The 21,892-nt window shown below is 43.5% G+C and overlaps 1 protein-coding gene and 1 non-coding gene across 2 annotated transcripts in view; one reads left to right on the top strand and one right to left on the bottom strand.

Moving 5' to 3' along the window:
- LOC122551041 (glypican-5) overlaps nt 1–21,892 on the bottom strand; it is a 1,004,898-nt gene that overhangs the window by 37,744 nt on the left and 945,262 nt on the right. The gene's annotated exons all lie outside the window — the stretch shown is intronic.
- LOC122551201 (U6 spliceosomal RNA) lies at nt 18,505–18,608 on the top strand. Its single transcript, XR_006312053.1, has one exon. It is a non-coding gene; the product is annotated as a U6 spliceosomal RNA (small nuclear RNA).

The following is a 21,892-nucleotide window of genomic DNA, read 5'->3' as shown; positions in this document are numbered from 1 at the left end:
GGAGCACTGTTCCTTCGTCAGGTGAAATTACTTCACCTGACAAAGAGCAACGCTCTGAAAGTTTGTGATTTTAAACAAGGCTATCAGGATGTTAGTATTTCTGACATTTTCCCTTTTTATCTGTCTGCTGGGGCTTCCTGTTTGGGGTTGTTAATCTGGTCCAATCAGGAAACTCATATTTTATTGTGGTCCAGCTGGTAGACTTCATTACAATCATTAGATTTTTCTTTCATTTGCTGAGAATAATTTATACTATAATGCATTTACCACTGGTTTTGTGATTGGGGAAATGAAGAACAGGTATTACAATTAATATCTCCAGGGCTTTATGCTGACTTAATCATGGCAGTTTGTAGGTTGGACTAAATAACATACTATATTAACCCTTAGAACTTCAAATTGGAAAGACAAATAATTTAACGTAATCAAATGGTGAATTTGTCTACATATCACTATTGCCCTGTTGTCTCGTTCTGAAATTACTTTTTGGGTTGTGCAGTTTTGAGATATGGTCCCAAGAGATTGAAACTGCTTCTGCTGATTCCAACAGCTGGAATCCTAACAAGAATCAGAAAGATGATTTGCTGCTCTCTCCTCTGAATTGTGTGCTGCTCTGTGAACACTGCTGCATTACTTCAACAAGGTTTGGCCTCTCCTTAGCTCATTCATGGAGCAGCACCAGGCATCCTCCTGTTGTCCAGCTGGTAACTATAGTCTCTTCAAGGATGATATAGGAAATTTGGTCTGTAGTCCTGAGAGTTCCAAATTTTGAGAGAGAATATCATTGAAACTTGCAAAATTCTTAAAGGGGTAGAATAGGTGGATATAGAAAAGGATGTTCAAGTCTGTCTGGATATCTAAACTAAGGGACATGGTCTCAGAATAACAGGTGGGTCATTTAATGCTGTGATGAGCAATTTCTTCACTGGTGAATCTTTGGAATTCTTTACTCCAGAGCAGAAAGTGATAGCTCAAATATTGTGCATACTTGTCAGGGTGTACTGAGGTAGTGCACTGGAAATCAAGCCCCACCAGTCCCAATCTCATCATAAAACTTAGATCTTTTAAAAAGAAATACATAAGGTGCACATTCTGATTTTTGGACTCTGGGTGATAGAAAGCAATGACTTGGTTTCTGCATTTAACAAGGAATCACAATTTATTACAGGATGTTAGCTTCTAACTATGGGTAAACAATTAAATTAGATTAAGTAATCCCAACTAAGTAAAACTGTAAACATGTTATAAACTCCCCATTACATGCACACACACACACAATCACACATACACACACACATTTCACAGAAAGAAAACTGGAAAAATAGCTCCATAATGTTTGTTCAAAACTTCTGTATTGGTTCTTCCTGATCTAAAGGTTTCTAATGATCCTCTTTTTTTTCTGATGCTTCCATTGGTTTGCAAGGTGCATAAGGTGACTGGTTCATCTATGAAAAATCTCGAACTTATCTAATTCAAAATCACAACTTGCAGCATCTACTGGAGGAAAGATAAGTTGGATTTCTTCAGGTCAAAATGGTCTACTGCAAGAGACTTGAAAAATGCTTTTCAGCTGCTGCAGACCTGATTTCTCTTCTGCTTTGAACTATCCTCTCTCAGTGTTGCTCAAGACATAAGCTGGTCAGCTACCTGAGAGCCAATCACATGGTTGTTGCTAAGCAAAGGACCTTTGTCATTTGATAATTGGTCACTACTCCACAAACCATTCAGCTTCACTTGTAAATAACCTCCGCTCCAGTCCACGTGGACTTGTTTGAACCTACAACTATGTAAACAGCATTCAAAAGACATATCAAAATCCTTGCTTCCAAAACATGCAGCCATCCCTTGGTTTCAAACCAGTCTTTTCTCATTTAATACCACAGTTTTAAAAGCAGAAATATATAAAAAAATGTAATTGCAATGTTTAAGAAATTGACAGATTTCTAGATTAAAGTGATATCAGGGTAGACACCATGGAAACATCGATGATTGATCGAGATCTAGCTACCTGACAAAGAAGCAGTGCTCTGAAAGCTTGTACTTCCAACTAAATCTGTTGGGCTATAAGCTGGTGTCATTGATTTTTAACAAGATCTAGAATGACAGAGAAGGTCTGAGGTGCTGAATGGTCAATTCCTGTCTCTGTTCCTATGCCCCTGTGCTACATCAAGTCTTCCTGGTGTAATCTAAATCTGAGTTACAATGTTTCAGAAAATTCTAAATTAATTCTATTTGCAATGTAAGTAATTCAACAATTGGCATGAATTGCACCTGGACCTTTTTAAAATGAATCTATAATTACTAATAACTGAGTCGAGCTTGACCTTGAAGATTCTGTTCAGAATTCCAATTGAACAGATCAAGAACCTCATATTAGTCAAGTTAGAATAAATTATCTATTGCCATAGAAGAATAAGCTTTAAGCACTATATAAAATCTTCTCCAAAATGCAAATGTAGCATAGTATTTAATTAAATCAGGTATTGTTACAATACAGGAGGAGGCCATTTGGTCTATTGTGTTTATGCTGGCTCCCTGAATGAGCAGTGCATTAAATGAACCCTTTTTTTAAGATTAGATTAGATTCCCTACAGTATGGAAACAGGGCATTTGGCCCAACAAGTCCACACCGACCCTCTGAAGAGTAACCCACCCAGACCTATTACCTTCTGACTAATGCACCTAACACTATGGGCAATTTAGCACGGCCAATTCACCTGACCTGCACAGCTTTGGACTGTGGAAGGAAACTGGAGCACCTGGAGGAAACCCATGCAGACACGGAGAACGTGCAAACTCCACACAGACAGTCGCCCGAGGCTAGAATCGAACACGGGTCCCTGGCTCTGTGAGGCAGCAGTACTAACCACTGGCCACTGTGCCATCCCTAAACATCACAAACTTGAAGCTACCCAAGTCTCTTGCAAGTAACTGCATGATTTATATTGCCCATGACTGTGGTAGCGGTGGGATTTGAACCAACAACTCGATAGAGTCTGGAATTTAAATGCAGCGCCTTAGGCCACTTGGTCACACTACCACTTTCTTCTGTAACTCTATCCATTCTTCCTTTTCAGATAACAGTTGGACTTCAGGATTATCCAGTTCAGGATATGTAAAGTAGAGCTTTGGAAGCATTCTACTTTATAGAGGGTAAAATGTGTGAGACCAGCCAAGAATGTGCTGGCTCTCCAGAGTTAATACAAGTATACATGAGTATTTTAGCAGCAAATGAGCCAGGACCAGGTCAGATTCAAATGAGGTTATGAGCTGGAAAGGGGCAATTTTTGTGATTATGTCAATATGCGAGATTGGAAGTTTATCTCAGGTGTAAATTTATCAGCAAGATTGTAAACAGCTTGGTTGACAAGTTGTCAGGGAAGGGGGCAGAGGCAATAGCTTTGGAATGGAGCTTATGGGGTAGGGTGCAGTGGATAGTGGGTCGGATATTAGTGGAGAATTCAGGAAGGTCAAGTCAAGAGATTCAATTTATCCTCTTCAAAACGATCCCACTCACCTCATTTCCATTCCAGGGTGGTTGGGATGAGAAAGAATTGAGCCTACTGCCTCTAGAGACATGTTCAAAGCAACAATGGCGGTGGGTAAATAGAAAGACACTGGAAGGCTTACCTCCTTTCAACCAATTTTAAAAATGAATGTCAGTCCCTGACACCATCAATCCTTGCCCTGACCGCTAATATTCCCGACGTACTCCATGTATTTTCCAGAACCGATCAACCAGTATCCACTAATGGTATGACTTCAGGTGCCATGTGAAGGTGAAAAAACTAACAATTTAATAGAGCTGTTGCTCAAACATAATTATTACCAAAGTCTACTTTCATTTATAAAACTCATTATGAGGTGTAAATCCACTGAAGTGTTCAATCTGTAGAAACAAATCAGAATCTATTTCATTAGCCACACCAAAAGTCAGATAGCTCCTTAAAACTCTTTTAAAATCTTTTGGAATTGTCAATCAAAAATTGAACACAATGCTGTTAAGATAATTAGGATTGGAAATTTTGAAACTTAGCTGAAAAATGTTTTGCTGGAAAAGCGCAGCAGGTCAGGGAGCATGCAAGGAGCAGAAGAATCGACGTTTCAGGAATCCTGAAGAAGGGCTTATGCCCGAAACATCGATTCTCCTGCTCCTTGGATGCTGCCTGACCTGCTGTGCCTTTCCAGCAACACATTTTTCAGCTCTGATCTCCAGCATCTGCAGTCCTCACTTTCTCCCAATTTTGAAACTTAGCCAAGCATTCAAAATAGCTTCAACTATATTAAGAAACCATGGGAAATGTAAATAATGGAGTTATGCGCAATTGAAAAAATCTGCTGGCTTCTTTTTCTAAACTACACCAGAGATTTTGTTAATCAAAAAATTCCCAAGGAAAGACCTTGCTTTGTTTGTTTTTTAAATTCTTGAATAACTTTGGGTATTTAAATCAATTGAGCACTTATATTAGCGATCCCAATGCATTGGAGCACGTTTTTCAAGGGTAATTTGGATCTGATATTGTACAATGTTGATCACCATAATCATTAAAATAGCTTTGAAGAACCAAGCTAAATGATCAATCAGGCAGAAGTGGGTACTTTAGGTGCAGGAGATTAGAGTCACGATTAGAGTTGTGCTGGAAAAGCACTGCAGGTCAGGTAGCATCTGAGAAACAGGAAAATTGACGTTTTGGGCAAAAGCCCTTCATCAGGAATAAATGATCAATCACTGCATTGACAAATATACTGACCTTCTAATTCAACATCTAACAAAACGTTTTTTTGTGTGACTATTTCAAAGTCTGTCATGAAGGAGTTTGAAACACAGGAGACATTTTTTGGTTTCCCACTTGGTACTCAAGTTCCTCCTATGGCAGCTGACTCCTTTGAGAAGCCATGAACTATCTACACTCTATCCAAGAGGATTGTTGCCATTGTAGGATGGTTATCCTGATGAAGGGCTTTTGCCTGAAACGTCGATTTTTCTACTCCTTGGATGCTGCCTGACCTGCTGTGCTTTTCTAGCACCACTCTAATTCAGGATGGTTTAAACAGTCCATCCTGCAATGAATTTGGCAAGGGCAGGATTGCTGCATGGACAGCCTGCACCCTTAATCCTTTGGCTGCAAAAATGGTTGGAAGAAAGAATCTCAGAATCAGGTCCCGAATAACACTCTAAAGAGTTCTAGTTCAATAGCTTCTGGCTTACACTTATTTCTGTTTAACCAGTATTGGATGACAAACCAAGTGACAATTTAAAAACTGTGGAAGATCGCAGCAAGTGGAAGAGCTAGATGTCGTCAGCATATTTTTATGAACCGTTGTCATGTTTTCGGTTGATGTGCCTGAGGGCACATTGATGTAGACAAAGAACAGATTTTTGAGCAATAGCTGAGGTAACAATATTAGAACAAGAAACAGAGCCATTGCAAATTATCCTTGGATTATAGCAGATAATTAATAACAAAATCCATCATGGGCCCTCCAGCAAGCTCAACAATGGAGCAGAGATCTTGGGAGAGGATGGTGCGCTCAATTCTGTCAAAGGTTGCTCGCAGGCTGAGGAGTGTGAGAGTGATTTTCAAGTTGGGCAACAGTCCCCCCGGAGGTCATTTGCAGTTTTGCTGTGAGCAGCTTTGGTAGCTGCTAGGTTAAGAGCATTACATAGTGCACAGTGTTATTGTTTCAACAAGAGGATCTGCAAATACACACAACTGTATATTTGCATGCATAAATGCAAGAATACATGCATGGCTGCACAAGCACAGAACTGAAACGTAATTCAAACTGGCAGCTCCATGTAATTGGACACTGTGGATTTGATCGCTGTAGGCACTGGCGCTCTGGATAAATGCTGTTAGATGATATAGATGAAATTCAGGCTTTTCAGAAAAAGAAGTAATTTTAATTATTTTTTATAGTGGCTAACTTCTTATGCAAGCAAAATTATGATTTGTAAACAACCAACTCAAAAAATTAATTCCTTAGAATTCCATAATTATATACAATTATATTGATCTTATTTAGAGGGAGCTAGGCTTAAAGTAATAGGCTGGGAATGAGGGAATTACCACTTCAACAGAGGTGGAAACCTGATGTGACCAAAGTTCATTCAGAATAAATCAATCCTAATTGACTTTGGTTCCTGAGTATCATCTCACATCGATATCCATCTGAATTTTTCTCCACTCGGATCCAAAGATGGAGATAATAAATTCTGGTTTTCAGCTGCAACTAGTCTGAATGGCAGCTGATTAAAATGTACAGAATACTACTGAGATTTGTAGCTATTTGCTGGTGAAGATGTTCCCATGATGAAATCAGAGGATTGCAATAATATTAATGACACATGAAGTGAAAGATGCCAAGCAATGTCAGCTGTCTTAGCCTGCAAAAAGGGGGGAAAAGGCTTGAACAAATCAATCAGGTAGACACTGTGACACCTCTTTCTCTAATGTGGCAACCAGCCAAAGAGCTGCCAGTAATTTAGTGATATGCTTACACCTTGACCTGACAGGCTTCTGTTGCAGAGATACTCACTGGCTCATTTTTCTATTCTAGCTAGTAGGAAGAACTTATAATAACTGTGAGCTATAGCTGTTCCAGGGTTCAGATTTTGTGCTCTAACTATACAGACTGCTAGAAATTAATGGAAAGTTTCATAGCTTCAGCAGAATTAATACATGTGGTTTCCCTAACAGTTCAAAAGAGGCAACTTAAGTTTGAGATAATTCATTTGACATTTTGAGAAACACAATGTTAAGTCAAAAACAATTCACCTCAAGATCCTTTTTTGCTTAATTAAATGGTCACTTTTGTAGCTAGAAACCTGAACAACTGAGAGTAACTATTTGTCAGTGTCCTTCATGAGGATGTTATAATATTTCATATTGCTGAGTCAGGAATGGACTACACTGATTCTAACGGTAATTTGTTAACTAGTTTGAAGTGATAGATACATTGTGCTCGTTAAAGTACTTAAATCTAGAAATTATTATTTGTTGTTGCTGTATGGTGATTAATGTTTCAATTACAGAGGAGGTGGGGATTAGGAAAGAGTGTAAGCAAATTGAATGCATAAGTATGTGAGTTAACTTGCAAAGCCTGAAGGTTTGTTTTCAGACACTTCGTCACCATGACTAGGTAACATCATCAGCGAGAGTCTCCAGTGAAGCGCTGGTGGTATGTCCTGCTTCTCTATTTATAGATCTTGGTTTCTTAAGGTGGGTGATGCCATTTCCGGTTCTTTTTCCTTCAAAGGAAAGTAGATAGGATCTAAATAATTGTGTTTATTGATGGAGTTCTGGTTTGAATTCTATGCCTCTAAGAATTCTTGTGCATGTCTTTGTTTTGCCTGTCCTAGGACATGTGTGTTGTTCCAGTCAAAGTGGTGTCCTTCTTTGGTATGTATAGAAACTAGTGATGGTGGGTCATGTCTTCTGGTGACCAGCTGGTGTTCATGTATCCTGGATGTAAGTTTCCTGCAACTGGACCTCAAAATACATGCGTTTCCATGCATACATACAAAGAAGGACACCACTTTGACTACGTCAACACACACATCCTAGGACAGGCAAAACAAAGACACTCACGAGAATTCTTAGAGGCATGGAATTCAAACCAGAACTCCATCAATACACACAATTATTTAGATCCTATCTACTTTCCCTTGAAGAAAAAAGAACCAGAAATGGCATCACCTACCTAAAGAAACCAAGACCTATAAATAGAGAGGCGGGACATACCACCAGCGCTTCACTGGAGACTCTCACTGATGATGTTACCTAGTCATGGTGACAAAACATCAGAAAGCAAACCTTCCAGCTCAGCAAGCTAACTTACACACTTATCATCCTGAGCTGCAAATCTTCTCAAAAATCGCTAAGATTGGATGCATATTATACATCACCTGATGCTTCATTCCATTTAAGTTTCTCAAAAGAAAAATGAGAGTTTTTGGGGTGGTGTGGTTGTGTCAGTCCCTCTGGACCAGGAGATGGTTTCAAGTGCCACCTGCTCCACAGGGATGTAATAACATTTCTGAATAGATTGATTAGAAAGATATCTAAATAGGAAAATGGGGTGCATTTATAATGGGGGATGTAACCACCAGTACAAGATTTTTGCCCCTACAAAATGAAGTCAACCTTGTAGAAACATAGAAAATAGGAGCAGGACCAGGCCATTTGGCTCTTTGAGCCTGCTTTGCCAGTCAATATGAACATGGCGATACCATGTTCCTGTTTTTCCCCATATCCTTTGATCCCTTTAGCCCTAAATATGACATATAACTCATTCCTGAATTCCACAGAGTGGAGAAATGCTTCCTCATTTCAGTCCTAAATGGCTTACTCTGTATTCTTAGACTGTGACTTCTGGATTTGGACTCCCTGGTTATCAGGAACATCCTTCCTGCATTTACCCTGTCGAGTCATAGAGTCATAGAGATGTACAGCACGGAAACAGACCCTTCGGTCCAACTCACCCATGCAAACCAGATATTCTAAATTAATCTAGCCATTTACCAGCATTTTGCCCATATCTCTCTAAACCCTGCCTATTCATGCACCTATCTAGATGCCTTTTAAATGTTGTAAATGTACTTGCCACACCACTTCATCAGGACAAGACAAAATAAAATAAGTTTTGGACTGTAAACGCAAATGCTGACATTGAAGTACTGGAATAAATGATATTATTATTGTTAAGTCTTTCATTAAACATTGAGGGAGGAGTTACAACTATGTTCCCCACGTTAATAATTCATTGTTTGTGGCTCTAACATCCAGGGCAAAGTTGGACATTTGCCACATCAGTTATCAGTTTTCCATATGGGACCCTGTATGAGATCCTGCTTCTGAACTAACACGTACATTCTTAGGACAAGGTCAGAATGCTACAGGCCTGAACAACTTGCATTCTAGTGGGACTTATGGTGCGATCTGGTGAGAAGTCTGGTGAAGCCTATCTTGACATCCTTTTGGCTTGGAATATGTGTAGTTCCTGAGGACCAGAGGAAGAGATTCTGCTCGAGTGCTGCAGGTTCGACACAGCGGACGTGTACTGGCAGGGGAGAAGCCACGGGGATCACGTTGCGAATTGTCAGAGCTGCTGGATGTTGGAGGATCGTTTGGTTGTGCTGACCTGCTCTTGGTGGATCTTTATGCTGGCTTCGGCCTAACGCCAATTCAGATATCAGCCAACCTCAGAGCTATGGCCTCAGCAGCCGCTCGTAGCCCAGGCCAGGGCATTCGCAACACAGTCAGGGTGACTGTGAAGAAGGTGGAGGAGGGCACACCGGTCGATTGGACGGTGTTTGTGAAGAAGATTTTGCTGGAGTGCTGCGGGTTCGAAGCAGCGGATGTGTACTGCCTGCAGGATTTCCCTGCGGCAGGCTATTTCGACGTGACCTTCAGGAGCGTGAAGAATTGCGAGCAGCTCCTGAAGGTCTTCAAGGAGAAGGAAGGGGAACCTCTGTTCTCCATCTTGTCGGCGGTCCCGTTGTGTGTGCTTGCTGCGCAGAGGAGTCGGGTTGTAACAATCCAGATGTACAACCCCCACGTCCCAGCAGCAGATGTCCTGACCTTCCTGAGAAGATATGTCCAGGTCAAGGGAGAGAGTACCGATGTGGTCGATCCTTTCGGGATCTGGACCAGCAAACGACAGGTCAGGGTAACCCTGAGGGTCGATGCCAGTGGGAACATCCTCCAACCACCCTCCAGCTTTGCCATCGGAGGAAGCAGAGGTTACCTGACATACACAGGGCAGCCGAAAGTGTGCTGAACCTGCGGGAGGTCAGGCCACATGGCGGTGGATTGTAAGGTGACTGTCTGTCGAAACTGCGAGCAGGAAGGCCACCCGACCAAGGAATGTAAGGAGGCCAAGAACTGTAATCTGTGCGGAGAGGCGGGCCACATGTACAAGGCCTGCCCAAGACGAGGGGCCGCCACCTATGCACAGATGGCCAGAGGTGGCAACACGAGCCATGGACCGCCTAAGACCAGCAAGGTACCACAAAACAGCACGGGAACGGTGTCTGGAGGCACCCAGAAGGAAGGGCAGGCTGTAGCGGAGCAGACTGCAGACAGTGGGGAGGTGCAGCAGCCGATCCAAGCTCCTCCAAGACAGACGGAGGAAATGGAAGAGGAGGGAACAAAGGAGGCAGAGGATTGGATTACTGTCAAAAGCAGGAAGAGAAAACCTCACAAGGCCCCCAAAGCCACCCAGCAAAGGGGGAAGCAACACCTACACGACGAGGTTACAGGCAGCTCTTCCGACGATGAGGACAGGTGCAAGGAGGGTCGTCACCAGAGGAAGAGACAGAGCGCCGTGGGGAAAAAGGAGGGCAGCACCGCCCAAACAGGAAAAGATGATCCCTCTGAGGGGATGGATAAAGGCCTCCCCCCACCCAGTGAGAACCAAGAGGTACCCACCGGCCCACACCTCCAGGTAACTGGGAGCAGCGGTCTTGTGACAGCCCCGCTGTCAGGTGGAGAACTGGACTGTGCGGACCCTGGGCCCGACCCGAAGACACCAGAGTGGGGAAATGGCCCCAGCGTGGAGCCAGACAGCTACCTCAGCCCTGGGAGGGTCCAGCGGTTTGCCGTCACCACGGGGATGCACACAGCTACCCCAGAGAGGCAAGACCAACAGCAAATGGACACTGGTAACCTCGTAAACTGTTAAAATGGAGATAAGAATTGCCAGCATCAATGTGCGTAGCATCAAATCGGCTACGCGATGTGTTTCTATGATGGCCTTCCTGGCCAACATTAAAGTTGACGTCCTGTTTCTGCAGGAGTGTGGGATACCGCACCTCAGCAGCTACAGGAGATGGTCGAGCTTGTGGGCCCATGGGCCGTCAGTTTGGTCGGGGGGGGCAACGATAGCCATGCCTCCGGCCTGGGTATCCTGTTGCGAGGAGGCACCTTCACCATTTCTGAGGTTAAGGAGGTGGTTGGCGGGCACCTCCTCATCACCGACGTCATGTACAGGAATGCTCCCCTGAGACTGATTTAATGTGTACACCCCAGTGGGTAAGAGTGAACGGTTGGCAGTCCTGCAGCAGCTTCCACTGTTGCTGGCTACGTCCAGGCCGGTCATTCTGGCCGGAGACTTCAACTGTATCATTGATGCAGATGGACGATCCGGCGGAGGAGGGACAGTAATCTGGACGCCACATCCAGAGCCCTGATGGACACGGTAAAAGATGCCAAGCTGCATGACGTCTTCAGCACCCCTGCAGACGGAGCGCAGCGTAGATACACCTGGTCATGGGCAGACGGGTCTATCCTCTCAAGGATAGATTACCTGTTTGTGTCCCGAACGCTCTCGGTCAGATCCACCGACGTCAAGCCGGTGTTCTTCTCTGACCAATGCCTCCTGCTGGCCAACTGTCACCTACAAGATGAGCAACGGGCTGGTAAGGGAACATGGAAGCTGAACACAAAGCTGTTGACCCTGGGAAACATTGAGGAGCTCACGAGGGACTATGCAGGTTGGAGAACCTTGAAACCCCTCTTTGAGTCCCCAATGGACTGGTGGGAAACAGTAAAAGGAAACATCACGAGGTTCTTCATCCTCAAAGGTGTTCAGGGGGCGAGAGAGAGACGGCTACAGGAAAGTATGCAGAACCTGCTCCTGCTGCAGACGATGGGGGTCGATATCACGGAGGACCTCAAGGAAGTGAAGGGCCAGCAAGCCTCGCTCTTTGCCTCGGAGACCTCCAAGATAATCTTCCGGTCCAGGGTCAGCTCGGTGGAGCAGGACGAGACGTGCTCATGTTTCTTCTTCCAGAAGGTGAACAAAGAGAGCTCCGTGCTCAGCAGCCTGAAGGAAGAAGATGGCTCGACAACGTCATCTCAGGCTGACGTCATGAGGATCAGCAAATCCTTCTATGCCAGTCTGTATGACGTGAAGCCGACTGACAGCGCGGCCTCCCAGTCGTTCCTGTCCTCTATCACGGAGGTCTTAGACGACAGAACACAGGAGAGGCTGGACCAGCCACTATCTCTGGACGAGCTGACCAAGGCCCTCGAGTCCTTTGAAAAGAATAAAACTCCCAGAAGCGACAGCTTACTGGTCGAGCTCTATTCTGCTCTGTGGGACTTGATTGGCCAGGACCTGATGGAGGTGTATGTCAGTATGCTTCGGGCAGGTACCATGAGTGAATCCACGAGGAAAGGCATCATCACCCGCATCTACAAGCGGAAGGGGGAGAGGGAGGAACTCAAAAATTGGAGACCAATCTCACTGTTGAATGCGGATTACAAAGTTCTGACAAAGGTAATCGCCAACTGGGTCAGGTCTGCTCTGGGGTCGGTGATTTACCCTGACCAAACCTGTGCTGTACCGGGCAGGAAGATCGCTGAGAGTCTCACACTCCTCAGGGATATGATCGCCTACGTGCAGGACAGGGAGGTGAACATCTGCCTGATCAGCCTGGACCAGGAGAAAGCCTTTGACAGGATATCACACAGGTATATGAGAGATGTTCTCTCCAAAATGGGCTTTGGGGAGGGAATCTGCAATTGGATCAGACTGCTCTACACCAACATTGTCAGTGCAATCTCAATCAATGGGTGGGAATCAGATAGCTTCCCAGTCAGATCTGGAGTCAGGCAGGGCTGCCCTCTCTCTCCTGCCTTGTTTGTGTGCTGCATAGAGCCATTTGCCGAGTCCATCAGGAAGGATGCGAGCCTGAGAGGGGTAACTATTCCTGGCAGCGGGGGCCTGCAGGTTAAGGCCTCCCCGTACATGGATGACGTCGCCATTTTCTGCCCCGATCCGCTGTCCATGCGCAGACTCATGTGCATTTGTGACCAGTCCGAACGGGCCTTGGGGGCCAAGGTAAACTGAGGCAACAGTGAGGCCATGCTCTTTGGGAACTTGACCGACCAATCCTCAGTCCCCTTCACCGTCAGAACCGACCACCTGAAGGTGCTGGGTATTTGGTTCGGGGGTACTGGAGCGTGCGCGACGTCTTGGGAGGAGTGTATCAGCAAAGTGAGGCAGAAACTGGGCAGATGGAAGATACGGTCGCTCTCCATCGCGGGAAAAAAACCTGGTCATCAGGTGCGAGGAACTGTCATTGCTGTTATACATGGCACAGATCTGGCCTATTCCCAGAACCTGTGCCACTGCAGTCACCCGGGCCATCTTCCAATTTATATGGAGGTCAAAGATGGACTGGGTGCAAAGGGACTCGCTGTACAAAATCTGGGCAACGGGGGAAAAATTACACCCAATGCCAGCCTCACCCTGATGGCCACCTTTGTGTGTGGATCCCCGGTACGCAAACACCAAGTGTCACTACGTACTAAGGTTCTACCTGTCCCCGGCCTGGCCTCGCTGCCGCGGAATGCTCCGAGTAGTTGGACCGCTCCATATCACCTGTCTTTCGTAGAGAATTTTATGAAGAAAAACACCTTTGACCACAAGTCCATCAGGAAGTGGTCAGCATGTAGTGTCCTTGAGACCCTTTGGGAAAAGGAGAGGGCGGATCCAATCGAGCAGTTCCCTGAGCAGACTGTCAAAGCCATTTGCCTCATTGCCAGAACTTTCCAACAAGCACCAAGACATGGCTTGGCTGGTGGTGAGAAGGGCTCTGCCTGTGAGATCCTTTATGCACGTCCAGACTCTCAGCCGCACCACACGCTGCCCTCGAAGTGGCTGCGGGGGGACGAGACTGTCAGACACCTCCTTCTGGAATGTGCCTACGCAGAAGAAGTCTGGAGAGGAATGCAGTGGTGTTTGTCGAAGTTCGTCCCGAGCAGCACCGTGACGCGGGACTCCATGCTCTATGGTCTGATCCCTGGGACGCACACCGAGACGAACTGTGCCTGGAGGATCATCAACTCGGTGAAGGACACTCTCTGGGTGGTCCGAAACCTGTTGATCTTCCAGCTGAAAGAGCTGACCCCGACTGAGTGCTGCAGACTGGCACATTCCAAGGTCCAGGACTACGTGCTGAGTGATGTGCTGAAGCTTGGGGCAGCTGCCGCCAAGGCGCGGTGGGGAAAGACCACCGTGTAACATCTGCCTGCCTAAGAAGAACAGGGGGCCCACGCAGTCATTTGGGCTCTGCTGATGCCTCAGCTAAATATATGGACATCTGATTGATAAATGTACAGACCTGTATATAAAAATGATAAATTCTGATTATGTAAATGTTTACGTTATGTATGGCATGACCAACTGTACAGACCATCAAATTATTTTATGAATAAAGTTTATTTTTGAAATAAAAAAAAATCTTGACATCAGAAGCAGCATACTGCATCTTTCATGCTTTTGCCAAGCATTATGGTGAGATTCTCACTAGGCAACAGCAAATTGCCAATTAAAAGGAGGTTATGGCATGTTAAACACTTTATTAATGCCACAATTCACCAAATCAAAATTCAGCTTCCTATCTGAACGAGCTAGACATCGAGATTTCACCACATGGAAATTATGCAGGTACCTGGTGACATCTGCTCACCACTGGCTGCAAACAGCTTCCACTTTGCTCAGTAACAAACAGCATCTCAGGATGCAATCCATGGCCACCAGCCACATGCATCCCTGATCTGTGGACACAGGTGTCAGCCATTTGCTGACCCCTCACAATCCTTATGATATCTCGCTGATCCACTGGTAGAACAAATTTCTACTTCGATAGGGCAGACTTGCATTGCAGTGTGCAACAGTGACTAGCATTAAAAGGATGCTTCAGAGACAGGCATACAGCTCAAGGATTGGACCAGTTTGCATCTCAGGGCTACTCTCTTGCTTTCTTAGCACTTGCCCACTTGGTGCTTTCCTGCTTGCTCACATCCTCCATGTCATGCCATTGCCATATGTGTTAGTGTGTAGGTTCTTTACCAGAATCAAAGACTGGTGCCATAATGAGGTGCTCTTTTGCACAGACACAGTGATTGGCTGCTGGCTGGTAGTGATCTCTCTTGGGATGGACACATCTTACTGTTTGATACACGATTTAAACTTAATGTTTAAATCTCTCATCTTCAGCTTGTGTCAGCTGTTTGCTGCCAGCAAACATTGTATGTGTATTCAACCAAATGGTCATGTCAGAAAGTGTGTGTGAGGGATTGGGGGGGGAGGAGCAGGTCCTCAGTCCAGTCACTGTCAGTCAAGGATCCCAGTACTATCAGTCACTGTCTCCACATGGTCAGTTTGTCCACTTGTGCCAGCCATGGTCAGGGGATTTCTCTGATTGTCTTCCAACGATTGGGCAGTGGTAAGTTGTAGGGCCAGCAGCAGTTGGGGAAATCATGTATCATCAGTCAGGAGGCTGCTAAGATAGGGGGTCCAGACAGTCATGTCTAGGGCTGCTTGTCCAAGTTGGTCAATGGTCAAGATGAACTGAGCTCCATCTATTGATTGTTGAGGGTTTAGGAAAGGAAACCTTTAGGGGCAGCAGGGAGAATCACTACCAAAAGGGCAGTGGATAATCAAGAATGGGGGAGGTAGAGGCACTTGTAGAGGTGGAAACAAAGATGGAAATGGAGGGAAATTGAAGGTTTATGGCTGGGGGATGAAAGCAATATCAGAAGATATGAAAGACAACAGGAGGTGGGTGATTATTAGTAATGATTACAGGATGCCCTGTGAGCACTGACCACCCCCCTCCTTATTCATCATCAAGGTGTTAATGCCATGGTTTAAGGGCAGGAAGGATAACTGGAAATTAAGTTCAATGTTCAAAGAATGGAAGCAGTCTTCTGAGGAGGAAAGCAAGGATACTGGGGAGAAAGAAACATACCTTGTCCATGATAGACCTCAGCAAAGTTAGGTACTACAAGCCAGACAGGACCTGACTAACACTCAGTTTGGGAGATGAGAATGAGATAAAGAAGATCATCATAGATTGTAAAATAGTTTTTGGTCATGATACCAGCATTGTCATTTGTGTTCACTTTCACTGACTGGAAATAAAAACTTATGTTTGGAATTGTCCAGTTGCTTATCTGTATGTGATGTTCCCTCTTGGGACAATAACAGGTTGAAGGCCTCTAGCAGGCATTGAAAATAGTGTAGTTAGGATGTGGCTAACAGTGACTAAGGTAAGAGAATGGGGTTGTATGCATGAGAGAATGTCAGCCATACTGACAATATGCTGTGAATAGCATGGCTTTGTGGCTGCTACGTCATTATATTGCCAGTAAGGGGCAAGGCCAGATTGCCAACACTTATCCAGGTACTGCTCAGCATTTTAAAGATTGACTGGCATGCCAGTCTTTCAGTTGATATCCAAAGATAGCGATTTGTTGTGAGAAGAGAGCCTGGTAAGATGGGGGTGGAATCAAATGGGGAAGGTATCATAGGAGTGGGGTTGGTAGTTAAGGAGGAGAGTAAGATACGATGAGAAATCTTGCTAGGCCTCATGATGCAAAGCCTTCCAAAAAACTTGAAGCAGCTGCTGCACAACCCTACATATCTAATCCTATTCACTAAGCCAACAAAAGATGTTTCAGAGTAAAAGATTAGAAATAGATAAGGGAAGAACAATTTTTCCAGGGGTAAAATTGGTCTATGCCAGTTGTTCAAATGGGCACACAATTTATTAGGAGTTTTTCTGTCCATGCCTGATCGTCCTGTGGTATTTTCAAAGATGGCCACTGCTGGCACCTTGTGGTATTTTCCACCTCTACCAGTATGTGGGACTGGGTAAGAGCTGTTTGAGATAGTTAGCTGATACCAATCCTCCTTTGACTATCCTTTGTCTTGGGCCCATGTAGTGATTAGTGGATACAGGGAAATATTTTTAGATGAGCAGACCGCTTATCGAATGATAGAAGAGATTAGATTCTCTTACAGTATGAAAATGGGCCATTGGCCCAACAAGACCATACAGACCCTTCGAAGAGTAACCCACCCAGACCCATTTCCCTATCCTATATTTGCCCCTGACTTGGCAATTTAGCATGGCCCATTCACCTGACCTGCACATCTTTTGGATTGTGGGAGGAAACTGGAGCACCCAGAAGAAATTCACGCAGACATTGGGAGAATGTGCAAATTCCACACAGACAGTTGCCCAAGGCAGGAATCGAACTCAGGTCCCTGGCACTGTGAGGCAGCAGTGCTAACCACTGAGCACCGTGCCACCCCACAAAGAAGCAAGAAGTATAACTGCGTTTGGTCATGTATAATTACTCAGATTTTGGGGAGCTGGTGCAAATACATCTCCTGCCTCTGAAACTTACAATAAAACTTCTTATCTTCACTCACAGACTGTGTGCGACATCTGTAGAATGGGTGGAGTCAATGTAACATGAATATTGACCTCATCAGAACCATTATCTTTATAACGCCTTCCAATGAAGTTGAACAAACAATAAGACGTACTCCTTTTGGAGACTCATTTCCTAGTTTCACCATCACTTTTACTTGATTTGAACATAGAAATCTTGTTGACATACCCTAAAATGATGATGAATAAAACAACATATTGAAAAATTGCTGGTTGATTTGGAAAAGGCCCACTTTGCTCTCCCGGCATTAACCTATTGTATGCTTAAAGGCACATTGACAGAATATATTTGTTGGAAGTCAATGAGTAGACATCTCAATTAGTGAAAATCTATCCTTCAGGGACTGATCCTATCGTAATGACACATAACTTTTTTGAGTTGATATTACAGCCGCAGAATGCCCCAACAGACATATTTAATGTATAAACATGCATAATCAGTGACCTGATGACTTCATTGCTCAAATTGCTTCAAATGATTTTTTTTATTTTACAAAAACAGCATGTAAAATATTAATTTTAAAAATTTACATTGTAGAAATATAGCCACTTTTGTGATACAGGCAGATATGTCAGTTATAGGAATTTGCAAAGTTTGATTATGACTGTTTCAAGAACGGAGTGTCTGAAAAGGCATAAATACGATGACATTGCTGATTTATTTCTGTAAAAATCAATAATTTCTGAAGTGTGAACTTACATCTGCTGTGCATATGTCTCATCTTCTAATTGATTTTGGATTTTAATTGGGCCTGATGATAAATATTTTATATTTGGATGATGTGCATTGCAGATTAGATAATTTAATTTCATTGACAAGATCCCTACTGGTTAAGACCTTGCTTCTGGTACTATTTATATAATTTGCATGGATGAGTACATTCATCTACAATGCAGCAATTCAATGTTTGTGTAAAGATTTGTAGTTTAGGTGCCAGTTGTCATGGTTGTGGATATGTTCACCAAGCTGGGCAGTTGATTTGCAGACATTTCATTCCCTGTCTAGGTGACATCTTGAGTGCTTTGGAGTCTCCTGTGAAGTTTGTGATAGGGGACGAAATGTCTGCAAATCAACTTCCCAGCTTGCCAAACATATACCCACAACCACAACAATGCAGTAAATACAGATATTCAGTTTTAATTTCATTTCCAGCAGTCTTTTTATTGAATTTTAAAATATTCATTAAAATCACATTACAGATAGGTATCCTGATAGATACAAAGTTTTACCAAGAAATTTTATATTTGTGCTCGCTTCAGCAGCACATATACTAAAATTGGAACGATACAGAGATTAGCATGGCCCCTGCGCAAGGATGACATGCAAATTCGTGAAGCGTTCTATATTTTATGGTGGCACGGTGGCTCAGTGGTTAGCACTGCTGCCTCATAGCACCAGGGACCCAGGTTCAATTCCAGCCTCAGGCAGCTGTCTGTATGGAGTTTGCACAAACTCCCTGTGTCTGTATGGGTTTCCTCTGGGTGCTCCGGTTTCCTCCCACAGTCCAAACATGTGCAGGTCAGGTGAATTGGCTGTGCTAAATTGCCCATTAGTCGGTGGGAAATGGGTCTGGGTGGGTTACTCTTCGGAGGGTCAATGTGGACTTGTTGAGCCGAAGGGCCTGTTTCTACATTGTAGGGAATCTAATCTGATCTAATCAAGTGCAGGTCAGATCGGGAGTCTGCTCCTGATGCAACAGCTTATATTCATGCTCAACAAGACCTGGACAATATCAAGGTTTAGGTTGACAAGTGGCAAATAACATTCATACCACACAAGTACCAGGCAAAGACTATGTTAACAAGAGAGAAGCTAACTATGTCCCTTTGATATTTAATGGCAGCATCACTGAATCTCCTATATGAACATCCTGGGATCGACTCTTGACCAAAAATCTGAAGTGGACCAAAGTATTAATACTGAAGTTGCATGAACAGGTCAGACACTGGAAATTGTGTCATATGTAACTCATCACTTGACTCCTCAAAGTCTATCTAGTCTCAAACAGCACCACCCAAGATGAAGCAGACTACTTGATGAGCACAACATCTACCACCTTCAAGATTCATGTCTTATACCACTGATGCACATTATTCACATTATTTATTAACAACTCGGATAATGGCATAGAAAGTCACCTATCCAAATATGCTGATGACACAAAGTTAAGTGGCATAAAATTACAAAGGGATTTTGATACACTAGGTAAATGGGAAAAAAAACTGTAACAGATAGAATGCAATGTTAGCAAGTGTGAGGTCATCCATTTTGGGGCCCAAAAAAGGATAGATCAACATACGTTCTAGATAGTATAAAGTTGAATACAGTGGATGTCCAAAAGAAAAGTGGGGATTCAGGTGCATAGATCTTTCAAATGCCACAAACAGGTGTAGAAAATAATCAAGAAAGCTCATGGAATGCTGTCCTTTATGTCAAGATCACTGGAGTATATGGACACAGGTTATGCTGCGTTATATGAAATCCTGGTTAGACTCTATTTGGAGTACTGTGACCAGGTTAGGGCACCATATCTAAGAAGGATATATTAGCCTTGGAGGGAGTGCAATGTAGATTTACAAACCGGGACTTCAGGGGTTCAATTTTGAGGAGAGATTGTAAAAACTAGACTTGTTTTTGCTCATATTGAGAAGTATATGGGGTGGAAAAATGGAAGTGAAATGGATTCATTTTCCAATTCTGAACAAAACACAGAAGAAGCACCAATACTGTCATCGATGTTTCAGGGAAAGAGTTGTGGATGGGGGCCAGAGTCTGACTGGAAAATATTGGGCAGGTGGGAAAATATGCAGTGAAGAGTACATGAACATTTTACAGATAGGGTGAGTAAGGAAAAATCTGACAGATGGGTATAATGTAGGAAATTTTGAAGTTGTTCACTTTTGCAGGATGAGTAAAAAGCAAAGTATTAATTAAACAGAGAATGTGGAATTCTGAAGTGAGTGGGTTTGGGTGTTCTACTGCATGAGTTTCAAACAGTTAGAATACATATACAGAATGTAATCACAAAGACTAATGAAATTCTCTCCTTTGTTTTGAGAGGAATTGAACAAAAAAGTAAGGGTCAAAAATAGAAATTGCTGGAGAAAAGTTAAGGATGTTATGCTTCAGGGCATATATATCTTGAATCCTATGTACAGTTTTGGTTCCTTATTGAATGAAATATGCAAATACTTTGGAGGTGATTCAGAAGAGGCTTATAAATTGATACCTGGAATGAGTAGATTGTCTAATGAAGAATTTTGGACAGGTTGAGCTTGTTTCTGCCAGAGTTTAAAAGAGTGAGGGGAGACTTGACAGAAAGGTACAAAATCCCAAATGTTCTTGATAAGGTGAATGAGGACTGGCAGTTACCTTATGTGTGTGGGTGCAAAACTAGGGAACACTATTCTAAAAGGCTGATCCCCAATTTTAAAAGAGATGAGGATTATTTTTTAGTCAGAGGGTTGTGTCTGCCTTAGAAGATAGTGGAGGTGGAGTCATTGAATATCTTTAAGGCAGAGGTTTATAGGTTTTTGTTAGGCAATGGAATCAAGGTTAATGAGAATTTCATTAGATAGGAGTATGAATAGGTGGCATGGTGGCTCAGTGGTTAGCCTTGATGCCTCACAGTAGCAGGGACCCAGGTTCGATTCCAGCCTCAGGCAACTGTCTGTATGGATTGTCTGTGTTTGCACATTCTTCCCCCTGTCTGCATGGGTTTCTTCCCATAGTCAGAAGAGATTAGATGAATTGGCTCTGCTAAAATTGCCCATAATGTTCAGGGATATGTAGGTTAAGCACATTAGTCAGAGGAAATGTAAAGAAATAGGGTAGGGGAATGAGTATGGGTGTGTTGCTCTTTGGACGATTAGTGTGGACTTGTTGGGCCAAACGGCCAGTTCCCACACTGCAGGGATTCTATGAATACCAATAAATCAGCTACAGGCTCAATGGCTTACCGCTGCCCCTATTTCATATGTTCTCAAATACAGTTTTGTTTTAAGCAAGATGAAAGTTTGGTTAGTAAACAATTGTTGCTGAAAGTTATGTAAGTGTGGCATAATAAAGTTAGTCGAAAAGGTAGTTTATTACCACCTTCTCAAGGATGCTAGCTGAGTCAGCGATATCCATGTCCCAAGAGTGAATAAAAAGATTTAAAGTAAGGATATCAAGTAGAAAGTTGAAAATGAAATCCATTTCTAATACTGTAGCAGGCATAACATGCTTGAAGATTCCCTTTCAAAGTGAAGGATTTGAAACTTGGAGTCAAATTCAGCAGCTCTCAGGTCTTTTGCCTAGGGTGGGGGAACCCAAAACTAGAGCACGTAGATTTGAGGTGAAAGGGAAAAAAATGATAAAGGATCTGAAGGGGACCTTTTTAATGCAAAGGTTGGTGTGTTTATGGAAGGAGCTGCCAGAGGAAGTGGTTGAGGCAGGTACAATTACAACATTGAAAAGGCATCTGGATGGGTATATGAATAAGAAGGGTTTAGAGCAATATGAGCCAAATGCTGAAAATGGTATAATGTCAGCTTGGATTTCTGGTCGACACGCACAATTTGGACCACAGGATTTGCTTCTGTGCTGTATGACTCGATAATCAAAGAGCTGGAATTTTCCCAGCCAGACTTTCT

Source organism: Chiloscyllium plagiosum, unplaced genomic scaffold (assembly GCF_037043375.1).
Source record: "Chiloscyllium plagiosum isolate Xiang-an unplaced genomic scaffold, Cpla_swu_hap1 HiC_scaffold_6, whole genome shotgun sequence".
NCBI classification, from domain to species: domain Eukaryota; kingdom Metazoa; phylum Chordata; class Chondrichthyes; order Orectolobiformes; family Hemiscylliidae; genus Chiloscyllium; species Chiloscyllium plagiosum.
Note: the sequence above shows the minus strand (reverse complement) of the source record. Positions and strands in the feature narration are given on the sequence as shown.